General features: G+C 38.3%; 1 non-coding gene across 1 annotated transcript; it reads left to right on the top strand.

Annotated features, from left to right (window-relative positions):
• The first annotated feature begins 4,050 nt into the window (after positions 1-4,050).
• On the top strand, positions 4,051-4,157 carry LOC141635618 (small nucleolar RNA R71). The gene has a single exon (XR_012540291.1). It is a non-coding gene; the product is annotated as a small nucleolar RNA R71 (small nucleolar RNA).
• The last annotated feature ends 7,012 nt before the right edge of the window (positions 4,158-11,169 follow it).

Here is an 11,169-nt window from a genome sequence, read left to right as displayed (position 1 = left end):
ACCCTTCAAGGCATCGATCTTTGAAAGCGGGAAGTACTTCTTGTAGAAGGCTAGTGCTAAAGATGTCCAATCGGTGACTCAGTGCTACTCTATCGAGGTAGCGGTACCAATCTCGCGCCGAATCCTTCAAGGAGTATAAGAACATAAACCCCTTTACTTCATCTTGAGTTACCCCCCCGGTATAGGTATTGAACAAAGAATAGTCCGTGAAAATTTCCATATGTTTCAAGGGGTCTTCATCCGGAGACCATGAATCGATTCCGTTCCACTAAATCAATATAAGAGGAACGAAACTCGAATTTACCGGTAGTAGGGGTAGGTAACTGGCGCCCCTTTGGAAGGTGGTGCTCCTTTGGCTGAAAATTATCGTATATCATAGCCATAACTTCCAAAGCGAGAGTACTCAAGTCTTCCTCTCAAAAACCTGTCCTCTAACTGTGCAAAAGCAAAACTAGAAGCAAAGGTAAGCAACGGCCTCAAGGAACAAAAGTTCCTTGAGACAAGAAAAATAAACTAAAATAAAGCAAACAGAATTACACCGTCTCCCCGGCAACGGCGCCAAAATTTGATACCGTCGTTTAGTACCAAAATTTAATTTATAGTTCCAAACTAAAACTATAGCTAGTGATATTAAGGGTCGAACCACAGAGAGACAAGGTTGATTTTGTTTGCTATTTTTCAGTCTACAAAAGTAACAGATAATTGGGGGTTTTTGAGTTTGGTTGATTAACTGGCTAATTGCTAAAATGAAAATTCTTAACAAGATAGAAAGAGGATCGGGAACTTTGGTTCACCATGGCAAATAACAGGTCAGTCAAGCAACATAGGTCTTATAATACGATCTCAGGGAAGATAAGCTAGTCTTTCGATCAAAGCTCAAATAACCTCACGGTCTAATAATTCCCTAGAATTTATCAAAGCTTTCACTCAAGAGAAATTCTAAATCTAACGATAAATCAAATTACCAATCTTTCAATCTAGCAAAGAAATCTATCAAAAGATAGCGAGACCAATACGGAAGAACTCATGCTACACGACAATCCTAATTTAATACCATGGCTCACCTTATTCCCAATCAAAGGAATTACCTACGCATAATCATAACTACACTAATTGCGAAATTAATAATAAAGAACAAATTCAACATGATGGAATCTAACTAGAACAAAGGAGAAGAATTCAATTGCTGAATTTAATTGATGAAACAAAAATCAAAATAACAAGGAAAAATAAGAAAGAGGAAGAATTGCATAAAAAGCTTACTAATTGAATATCAAGAACAAAGCATTCGAATCCAAGGTTTCCGTCTCAAGCTAGATCTGAAAAACTAAGTTTTTTTTCAGAATGAAAGCCTAACCTAAAAATTGCTGCGTTCTACTGATAAAAAGATACCCAAAGTTAATTACAAGTTGGGCTTTTGAAAGTCTAACACGGAGAAATAATTATCAGCTAGAAATCAGGTCGATCGACAGGCCAGAGTGGTCGATCGACTGAGTATGCGGAACAGTAGCTTCTGACTGAGCTCCAGTGGTCGATCGACTGAAAAGCATTGTCGATCGACTGAAAATGCTGAGCAGTGGCTCCTTGTTGCTTCCAATCAACTCTTCACTCCTTGCACGCATCCCAAGGTGAGTAAATGCGACTCTCCTTCTTCTTGGCTTCCTTGAACTTGCTTCCGGAGGACGAATTTGGCTTGATTTAGCCCACTTCCGCGCATTCCTACAATAAATCATAGAAAATGCAAAGTAAACCGTTTCGAGAGAAATAGCAGCCTTAAGCTACCAATTATGCATAGAAATACATGCCAAAACCACAGATAAAGTGTATAGAAAATGCACGTATCACTTAACGCCTTGTAGAAGTAGTCACAGGCTTGTCCATTGTCATGATAAAGGTCTTACATAGACCTTGGCACATTGTTGTCTTCATTCAAGTAGTAGCCCGAGTCAAAGAGGTGACAAGGATTTACAAAGCCTTGTTCTAGAGTCATAGCATTTCCAATGTAAGGGTTAACAAATCTTTCAAATTCGTCATCCCATAGACCACATGCTTCGCTAGCTTCTTTCCCTATGTTGGGAGGAACATGAGTTGTCAAGAGCAACTCTTCTTCCTTGTTGTCATGGCCAATGAGGCCTCCATTGATACTTGTCTTAGGTGAGCTTTGCAAGCTCTCAATCTTGTTGTGAAAAATTCCATGCTCTCCGAATGGAGCCATTTCAACATTATCCACATCTTTCTTCTAATTGGGCGGTGTGTCTTTGCCCTTCTCTTTAAGATTTCCATTTTTCACTTGTCCTTTGAATGTAGATCAACCATAAAGCATGGCTCAAGTAAGTTGGGAGCTCTCATAGTCTTATCAAGATTAAAGGTGATTGTTTCATCTACAACTTCAAGTGTGAGCATCTCGTGCTTTACATCAATCACCGCTCCGCGGTGTGTAGGAATGGTCTTCCTAGAATGATTGGAATGTTGGAATCTTCCTCCATATCAACAATAACAAAGTCCACAGGTATGAAAAAATTTCCAATTCTCACGGGTACATTTTCCCATATTCCAAGTGGTTTCTTTGTTGTTTAGTCCGCCATTTGTAGGGTCATGTTAGTGCACTTCAGTTCCCCTACTCCTAGCCTTTCACATACCGAATATGGCATGACACTCACACTTGCACCTAGATCACATAGTGCTTTTTTGATGGTGGTGTCACCAATGGTACATGGAATGGAGAAACTTCCCGGATCCTTGAGCTTAGGTGGGGAATTCTCTTGATGTATTGCACTACTTATCTTTGTGAAAGCGATGATCTCCAACTTCCTTATGGACTTCTTCTTGGTAAGGATATCTTTCATGTATTTTGCATAGGCCGGAATATGGTTGATCAACTCCGTGAATGGGATGGATACCTCTAGGTTCTTCACAATCTCCATGAACTTTCCAAGTTGCTCATCAAGATTGGGCTTGGCTTTGCGGCTTGGAAACATAAGTCTAATCACAATAGGCTCTTTATCAACCTCTATGGCCTTCTCTTCATTTCTCTTCTTTGATGATTCATTTCCAGTTGGTTCGACTACCTTAGGATTTCTCCTGAATGGTTCCATCACCTCTCTTTGCTTCACACTTTCCTCAAAAATATCCTCTTCAATTGGAACCTTAGGTCCCTCATATCTTGAACCACTCCTCAAGTGAATGGCATTGATGGTCTCATGTCTTGTAGGGGGATTAATTTGAGGAGATAATTGTCGTTTTTGCCTTTGGGAACTTGAAGAGGCCAATTGGGACAATTGCGTTTCCAACATCTTGGTATGAGCAAGGATATTATTGATTGTAGTGTCTTTGTCTTGGCTATCTCTTTGCATTTGTGCAAAGTAATCTTGTTGGCTCTTTTGCATTTGGAGGATCGTTTATTGAACATCAAAAGCTTGGTCATTGGATTGATTGTAAAAAGGTTGGTTTTGGTTGAAGTAAGGTCTTTGGGTAGGATTTCTCATTGGAGGTGGGGTGTATGTCGGTTGAGGATTTTGGACATTTTAGATTTTGTATGAGAAGTTTGGGTGTAATTTTGTGTTTTCATTATAATAGTTGGAGTAAGGGGTGCCATTCTTATATGATTGGAAAGCATTCACTTGCTCACTTGTGCCCCTACACTCTTGTTGATCATGTCCCAAAGTTCCACAATTCTCACACACTCTATTTGGAATAGAAGATGTTGCCACCATGGCATTGCCATTTTGATATTGCTTGGATGATTGAGATGCTTCATTCATCTTGGCTATGGCTTTTTCAAATTTCAAGTTCATTGTGTCAATATTAGAGCTTAGTTGGGCACCCAAATTGGCAATCAATTGTGTGGCGAAGTCAACTTCATGTCTTCCTCCCCTAGTAGCTTTTCTTGGCCTACTATATTGATATTTGTGAACCTCCATCTCCTCTATCTTTGCCCAACTTTGGTTGTCATCTACCTCGGTGAATCTTCTATTAGAACCCATGTTGAGCATATTCCTTGAATCTTCATACAACCCATTCCAAAATTGGTGAACAAGAAACAATTCGCTTAGTCCATGATGAGGGCAAGAGCGACAAATATCTTTGAATCTTTCCCATGCCTCATATAGAGACTCTTCATCTCTTTACTTGAACCCGGTGATTTGGGCTCTTAACATGTTTGTCTTCTCCGGAGGGTATAACTTCTTGTAAAAGGCAAGTGCTAACTTCTTCCATGAACCAATTCCAAGAGTGGCCTTGTCTAGGCTCTTTAACCATTTTTTTGCGGCTCCGATCAAGAAAAAAGGAATCAATACCCATCGAATTTGGTCTTGAGTCACCCCCGTTTGGGTAATTGCATCATAATAGTCACAGAAAGTCTCCATGTGTAGATGAGGATCTTCACTAGGCATCCCTCCAAATTGACTTCTCTCAACTAATTGTATGACTGCGGATTTGGCAATGAAATTGTAATACTACGGTTTTTCTAAGTCTGTTACTCGGCCGAATACGGCTTACTCGGCCGAGTAAGTGCGTCGTGTATTTCTGGTCAAGCTACTGTCCAGGAATACTCGGCTGAGTATGGGAATACTCGACCGAGTAGAGGATAGATTATGGGAATACTCAACCGAGTATAAGATTATATAAACGTGGATTTCAGTTTCTTAATCACTCTTAACAAAACCTAAACTCTCAACGTAACCCTAATCATCTCCAAATCTCTCTCAAGTGCGTGGATCTTTGTGAGTCTTGTTCATCCTTCCTTGCATCGATTCTGTCGGTAAGCTTCTAATTATATGAATTTCATCAGTTTATCTTTTAGGGTTTTGCCCTATGATTTTGGGGGAAAGGGGGTTTTGGCATATTGTAATTGGAAGTATGTGATTGTTATTAGGCGGAGACTTCGTAGAGGAGCCATTTTAGCCTGATTAATTGTCTCATTCTAGTTTGTGCTAAGGTAGGGTTTCCCTACTCGGTTTACTGTTTAATTGATTTAAGATTATGTGGTAATTGTTTGTACGATTGATATTGTGATTATCTACTGTTTGTGGATTGGAGTTCGCGTTGGTGTTGTGATGGTTGTTGGTGATGTTCGTGAGGCAGGGCTACACACCTTAGTGTTTAGTCAGTTACATGATATGATTGGGAGTTGGAGGTGGATGATGATCAGCTGTTTATCTTATCGTACTTGTCTTATTTTGATTATGTAGTAAACTGACCCCGTTGTTGTTTTGTAAAATCTGTGGTGATCCATTTGGGGATGGTGAGCATATTGTGATAGGTGATGATGATTACTAGCTTGGGGACGATATGGGGAGTCATCACTCGAGTCTACCTTTCGCTGTCATAAGATTTACTTTTATAGTTTCAGTTGTTCAGTTCTAGGAAACAGTATTTGGTTTTGGATTTTGGAGCATGTAAACATTAAAGCTTTATACTTTTATAAGTGCGGTTTTGGAATGGTAACTTTAATATACTAGCCTCATGAAACCGAGATGGTGACGGTCTTTCATGCTAGGGTAGTCCTGGTAAAGGCATCTTGGTATGTGGGGGTGTCATAAAGTGGTATCAGAGCGACGATTCTGGAACCTAAAACTAATGAACCTAATGAATATAGGCAGTCTAAATAAAATGAACCCGGGGAGAGGTTTTTAGAGCTACCGCAAAGACTTGGGAGACGTCCCGAAGTCGCATTGAAGACCTTACAATTTCTAGCCGGTCAACATGGGGGTGTCTTGGGAATCGTTGTGTGTTTAAAGTAATGTGTGTTGTACTTGTAGCTGTGATTTTTGTGAAGTTGTTGGATGAAATGAGAAAGTAATGTGTGTTGTACTTGTACCTTAAAGTTTATGTTGGATGAAGTATATTTTTGGGTTGAATGGAAGTGATTGGGGTACATGTAATGTGATGTGGGGTATGTTTATATGATCATGATGATGTTAATGTTTGGTTTGTTAGTAGTAGCACGTGATTAAGGTCATGCGTCTATATATATGAATCTTGTGTTTAATTTACATATGGGTATGATAAAAGTTCACCTATGTACATGTTTTTAGAAGAATTGAGTTGTTATTGTTTGCCTTATTCATGTTCAAGTTGTTTTGCTAAGAAAAATTGATTTGTTTGGAAACCGATTATGGAAGGGCTGTCTTAGAACTATCATAAGTAGAGTTTTAGAAATAATATTCATGTAATGACGATAGGTCACACGCCTAAAATGACCAAGTAACGAGTGAGATATGATTGTTTTACGAAAACTGAACGTTGCTGAGAACTGTGTCGGTACTCGGTCGAGTATCTTTCATACTCGACCGAGTATCCCATTTGCGGCCGAGTAATCTTCCTGTGATAATTCTATTCAGCTTCTGGAGTCGTGAACTCGGCCGAGTAGTCTAATTACTCGACCGAGTGTCCTGTACTCGGCCGAGCACGAGTATCTCTTTGGGCGGTTATTTTGAGTCGGCGGCTACATTCTTTCATATGTTTTGAGGTGTAGGTTATGTGCACACGTATGTTCTGGGTCTTAAAGCATTCTGTTTACATTTGTGACAGTCTTGATACGTAAGTTACCAGATGCTATGAAGTGGGGAATGCCGACTTATGAAGGATATGTTAGTTACTTAGACCAAATTAATACTCATCTTATGATATTAAAATTACAAATTAATTTAAAGTGGTCTAAATCTACATGCATCCAAACAAAAGTATAAAAGATGGTATTAAACCATCTTAAGACAAAAGTTCCTTACATTGTATAAGGCAAGAAAGGGCACTACAAAGGTCTCCTACCTTTGTAGTTCTTGAGCTATATGAATGTGGATGATCCTCCAAATACACCAAAATTACCAAAAAAGGTAATCTCCTAAAGTGGCACCCAAGATAAGCCCAAAATACTACTAAAATTAATAACTAGTTAGTAGTAGTAGTAACTTTGTAATATGTATATTTGATGTACTAATTAATATTATTACCTTGATAATATTATTAGTTTACTTTTATATGTGTTTATTGTAAAAGGATGAACAAAATAAGAAGAAAAATATGGTCTTTTGATGGTGTATATGAACCATCCACAACAAGCACACAAAGACCAATTTTTCTTCAAATTTCCAACCTTATAAATGATGGAATGACTTAGGTATATATAGGCATGCAAATGTATACAATTCACATACAAATGCTAGTGGGAAATTCTTACCTTTTCCACTCACAATGAGTGTATTAGTAGTGTATAAAAAATCTGTCCAAATGGTTCCCTTCGGGTCCATTTCGATTTTCGACATTTGCCCCACAAATGCTTATAAGTCTTATATTTAATTATCTGACATAATTAAATATTAATTTGATTATTTAACACTTAAATAATATAAATTAACTACCAATGACTACTTAACTATTAAGTAATCATAAGACCATTTTATCAACATATAATGTGTCAATATTAACCCATTTAGCTAATTTTACAACCTTTTGTAAAATTTAATAGCTAATTAATTCCACCTCAAAACATATTATACACATATCGTAGAAAATTAATTAATTGAATAAATTTATTATTTAAATATCACATAATTAAATAACAAATCTCCTTGTCCCGAGTTCGTAACCCGTCATCAAATAATACATTTACGTGACTAATTAAAAGTCAAATAATACAAGGAATTAATTATCTCGTATCTCATACAAACAATTAATTTATTATATTTGGGCGTCATCCTATAGGTGTGACCTAAAGGGAGCAGCTGATCACCGTCGTCACACGACAGTAATGTCAAACTCTAGTCAGCCAATCATTACCGATTAACGATGACCAACTGACAAATAAATAAATAAATCCCTGATATTCCTTTTACGAGATTTATTATGTAAATGCACTTATTGTGGAGGACACTACTCCAACAATCTCCCACTTGTCCGACACAAGTGTGCGTTACCAATTCTCTTAACCAAAAATATCTCCCACTCAATGCAAGATGTCTTTCAGGTCGTTATTGCACGTGATCATATCATAAAGTGGTTTCCTCGATCAGGAGAATGACTGTCTGACCGGATAATCTACTATAGATCGCATCCGAGCGTGGCCACGCATTCACAGTCATCTCTCCTCGAGTGGCCTTGAGATAAAATATGACTTAAAAGGACAATCCTGTTGACCTATTTTCTTCATTCGATCTGATCACAATGACCAAGTAAATGCTCATCGGCCTCCTTTTACGGTGCGACCTAGAACAAAAACCAAAGCCACCGGAAAACCGTACCAACTCAGACAAATAGTCACCAGTCTAAAGAATTGACTCGAAGGAATAAATAGAAATCCTCGCCATGACCTAGCAACAAAAGGACTCTATAAACGGTCATTGTCCGACAAATTGTCTCACAATATGCCTATGTAATCGACCAGTCATCACCATGACCATATGACAGTCGAACCTGTCATCTATCGCCTTACAATCTAGTCACTCCGAGACGTCACCTCATTAAGTAACTAGGGACAAAATACAATGTTAATCCAGTTCACTTAATAGGGTTCGACATTGTCTTTACAACCTATTTGGAGAAAACAAAGTATATAAATTCAGACTTAAAACTGAATATAACGATAAATGCAACTTATCATATATGAAATAATAAATACAATATTTTGATTATTACATATTATATAATTTACAACAGTTCTGGCATTCGTCTCAATCCCATCGAAACTACATGAATATCATGTTTAGATTGAGACAATGGCTTGGTTAAAGGATCAGCGATGTTGTCAGCCGTCCCAACCTTACAAACTGTAATTTCTTTCCTTTCTATTAAATCTCTAATTACATGAAATTTCCTAAGTACATGTCTAGACTTGTTACTAGACTTGGGCTCTTTTGCTTGAAAAATAGCCCCACTGTTATCACAATACAAAGTGATAGGATCCTCGGCGGTCGGAACTACTTTCAGTCCCTCTAAAAATTGCCTAATCCAAACAACTTCCTTTGCAGCTTCGAGGCGCAATGTACTCGGCTTCCGTTGTAGAATCGGCATCCACGAGACTCTTTGGAACTTCTCCAGCAAACCGCCCCTCCGTTCAACAAAAAGACAAAACCAACCTGGGATTTCAAATCATCCCTATCGGTTTGGAAACTGGCATCCGTATAACCTCTTACACGTAATTCAGATTCTCCTCCAAACAATAAGAATGAATCTTTAGTCCTTCTCAAGTACTTCAGAATATTCTTGACGGCTATCCAGTGACTCTCACCTGGAGTTTTCTGAAAACGACTCATCATACTCAAAGCATATGAGACGTCAGGACGAGAACACATCATAGCATACATGATCGATCCAATAGAGGAAGCATAGGGAATCGATTTCATGCGTTCAATATCCTTAGGCTCAGTAGGACACTGTGACTTACTCAAAGTGATCCCACTGCCCATAGGTAGAAAACCTCTCTTGGAGTTTTTCATATTGAATCGGCCAAGAATCTTATCAATATAGGCTTCTTGACTCAATGCTAATATCCTTTTGGATCTATCCTTATAGATCCGGATACCCAAGATGCGTTGAGCTTCTCCCAAATCTTTCATTTGGAAGTGATTTCCAAACCACTTCTTAACAGAAGCAAGCATATCAACATCATTCCCAGTGAGTAATATGTCGTCCACATAAAGAAGTAAGAAAACAACTTTACTCCCACTAAACTTCATGTATAAACATGGTTCCTCAACACTTCGAGAAAAACCATTCTGTTTAATAACATGATCAAAACGATGATTCCAACTCCTTGACGCTTGCTTAAGACCATAAATGGATCTCTTAAGTTTGCATACTTTGTTAGGATTTTTATGATCCACAAAACCCTCAGGTTGTGTCATGAACACTTCCTCTTCCAGAAACTCGTTCAGGAAAGCGGTTTTGACATCCATTTGCCATATCTCATAATCGTGAAATGCAGCAATCGCTAACATTATCCGAACAGATCTAAGCATAGCAACTGGTGCAAAAGTTTCACCATAGTGTAAACCATGAACCTGGGTGAAACCTTTTGCAACCAATCTAGCTTTATAGACATCTTTATGTCCATCCATGCCGATTTTAATCTTGAATATCCACTTACATTAAAGAGGTCGAACATCTTTAGGTAAGTCAATCAAGTCCCATACTTGATTATCGTACATGGAATCCATTTCGGATTGCATGGCCTCGAGCCATAGCTTAGATTCAGAACTCATAATAGCTGCTTTATAGGTCTTGGGTTCATCACATTCGAAAAGTAAAACCTCATAGTCACCATCTTCCTCGATAATACCAAGATATCTATCAGGCTGGCGACTAACCCTTTCTGACCTCCTAGGTTCAGAAGGAACAATAACTGATTCAGACGTAGAAGGAACATCTTCTTGTATTGTCATATCAGTTTGTGGCTCTTGAACTTCGTCAAGTTCAAATTTTCTCCCACTCTGTCTTCTAGAAATAAACTCTTTTTCTAGAAAGACAGCTTCACGACAAACACTTTGTTCTCGTTACTATTGTAGAAGTAATATCCACAAGTTTCCTTAGGGTAGCCTACAAAAATACACTTTTCAGAACGAGGTGCAAGGATATCGTCAGACTTGCTCTTGACATAAGCATCAGAACCCCATACTTTCATGTATCACAAATTCGGGACTTTCCCTTTCCATATCTCATATGGAGTTTTGTCAGTTGCTTTAGTGGGACTTTTATTAAGTGATTGTACAGCAGATAAAATGGCAAAACCCCAGAATGACTTAGGTAACTCTGTTTGACTCATCATCGATCGAACCATATCTAATAAAGTTCGATTCCTCCTTTCAGCCACACCATTTAATTGTGGTGTGCCAGGAGGAGTTAACTAAGAAACAATACCGCAGTTTATAAGGTGATCTTTCAAGGCATTGCTTAAATACTCCCCACCACGATCTGATCGTAATGCTTTAATCTTCTTATTTAATTGGTTTTCTACTTCATTCTGAAACTTTTTGTGTTGGGGCTGCTGTCCTCCACAGTTAGTGCAATGACATATAAATCTCTAAAAGGATCAAAGGGTATACTTTTGTATTATTATCAGTTGGTCCACGTTTATCAATAACGGTTGGCTTGCTAGATAACTTTGACGTTATTGTCATACTGATGGCGGTGATCAACTGGTCCCTAAAAGTCACACCTATAGGATACGTTTGAGAG

This window comes from Silene latifolia, chromosome Y (genome assembly GCF_048544455.1).
Source record: "Silene latifolia isolate original U9 population chromosome Y, ASM4854445v1, whole genome shotgun sequence".
Classification (NCBI taxonomy): Eukaryota; Viridiplantae; Streptophyta; class Magnoliopsida; order Caryophyllales; family Caryophyllaceae; genus Silene; species Silene latifolia.
This window is presented reverse-complemented; position numbering and strand designations above follow the sequence as displayed.